General features: G+C 39.1%; 1 pseudogene; it reads right to left on the bottom strand.

Annotated features, from left to right (window-relative positions):
• Positions 1 to 826: 826 nt before the first annotated feature.
• Positions 827 to 1058, bottom strand: LOC138817216 (small ribosomal subunit protein uS14-like; annotated as a pseudogene).
• Positions 1059 to 2299: the final 1241 nt, after the last annotated feature.

The following is a 2299-nucleotide window of genomic DNA, read 5'->3' on the forward strand; positions in this document are numbered from 1 at the left end:
GCTCTCATGAGTATCATGCCCTCAATTGTGTTTGCAGTATCATTTCCTTTTGTTGATTGTCCCGTAATTCTGGTTGTGTGGCAACTCTGGTGTGGATAATGTGTTTATTTCCTGAGGAGGTGGTTTGGATGGAGAGAACAATAACTAAGAGATTATTCTTTATGTATTTAGATGAGCAGGTTAGCCTAAATGCAAACAGAGAGGAAGAAAGAGGGACTTCGGTGATTTAGGACATGAGCATATTAAAGTAATTCAAAAGGAGGAGGACATTTTCTACCCATTGCTCAGATCATGTTATTTTCACTCCACTCAACCATCCTACCACACCCAAACTGGGACTTCTGAAGTACACCAATACTTTATGATTCTTACATAGGAGAACTTTGTTTTAGATCCTAAATGATTTATATATTATGTCTCTCCTTTTTTTTTTTCTGTTGCTCGTGGGGCTGAACTCTGAACCTGGGTGCTGACCCTGAGCTTTTCAGCTCAAGGTGAACGCTCTACCACTTGAGCCACAGCACCACTTCCAATTTTCTGTTGGTTAATTGGAGATAAAAGCCTCATGGATTTTCCTGCCCTGGCTGGCTTTAAACTGCAATCCTTAGATCTCAGCCTCCTGTATAGCTAGGATTACAGGCATGAGCCCTCAGTGCTCAGCTATGTCTCTTATTGTTATGGGAAATCGATTCTCAATTCTTTGAGCTCTCAATAGGAATGCAGCACGAACTGACCAATGAGTAGTGATGACCTATTATATTATTAATCATGACCCATTATATTCCTATATATAGGAATATATAGGATTTTTTGAAGGCTTCTTGAATTTTTATTTTATGTACAAATATGGTCTTTCACTGGACTTGAAGTCTTGGATAGTCCATTCACTTAGTCCAACTTAATGAAGCCGATGTCCTTCGCATACTGGCGGAAACACTGCGGCACATGTTCAGCCCGTACTTCCAGATCAGACCACGGCGATTAGAGCACACACGACAACAGCGAGATCCCTGGCCGAATTTTCAGGGGTGATTCCAGTAGAGCTGCTGGTGACCCATCTTGCTTCCACAGGTCCAACGAGGAAAAAGGAGAGAGAGTATATAGGAATTTTTTTTTTTTTTTACCTCAGATAGCTTTTTTTCTTTTTTCTTTTTATTGTGAAAATACCGTACAGAGGGGATACAATTACATGGGAAAGATAATGAGTACATTTCTTATCAAGCATTGTAGCCTCCACCTTTGTTTCCCCTTCCCATCCCTTCCCATCTCCCCCCCAGATAGCTTTTATTCACTCATTAAATAATTGCTTGATTAGAATGATGTAATACATGCACAATCATACATCCTTGTATAGAAAATACAAGCACACACAACTTAAGAACCATCAAAAACAAAGCATCAATGTTTGGAACTTGGTATACAATAAAAATGTTCTCTAGATACAAACAGTGATGAGGTGATATGGGAATGATTAATTATGAAGAGCCCATGAATCTTTCTTATAAAATTCCAATTTCTATTTAATTGATAAGACACATCACAGAAGTCTACAAAAAAAGGATGATGATGGTTGTTTCTTTTTTTTTTTTTCTTTTGTTGGTTGTGGGGCTTGACCTCTGGGCCTGAGCTCTGTCCCTTTTGCTCAAGGACAGTACTCTACCTCCTTGAGCCACAGCATCACTTCCAGTTTTCTGGTGGTTCATTGGAGATAAGACTCTCATAGACTTTCCTGCCTTAGCTGGCTTTGAATCATGTTCCTCAGATCTTAGCCTCTTGAGTTTCTAGGACTATAGGCATAAACCACCAACACCTGGCTTGGTGTGTTTTTGTTTTTAATTTAAAATCAGTGTATATTAATTATACAAAGTAAGGGATTTCGTTATGATATTTCCATATATGCTCTTAATGTACATTGGAGAGCTGAGATTTTGTTTTATGTTGGTAATGGAGTTTGAATGCTGGGTCTTGGCACTGTGCCTGAGCTTTTTTGCTCAAGGCTAGTACTCTACCAGTTGAGGCACAGCTCCAGCTTTTCATCGGCTATTTAGAAATTAGAGTCTCACAGGCTTTCCTAGATTTCAGCCTCCTAAGTAGCTAGGATTATAGGTGTGATTCACTGGTGCCTGCCTGGCAAGATCTGAGTTTTTAATCTAGATTCTATCTACAATGTGAAGGCTTAAACTATGTACAGCTCTTTGAATCTCGGTTTATTTCCAGTAATTTGGATCATAACACCTACCTCCTAAAATGAAGCTTAAATGAGAAAAATGGGAAAAGCAACTGTTTGCTCACTATTCCA

This window comes from Dipodomys merriami, unplaced genomic scaffold, assembly GCF_024711535.1.
Source record: "Dipodomys merriami isolate MVZ:Mamm:240054 unplaced genomic scaffold, mDipMer1.0.p SCAF_7, whole genome shotgun sequence".
In the NCBI taxonomy this organism is placed as follows: domain Eukaryota; kingdom Metazoa; phylum Chordata; class Mammalia; order Rodentia; family Heteromyidae; genus Dipodomys; species Dipodomys merriami.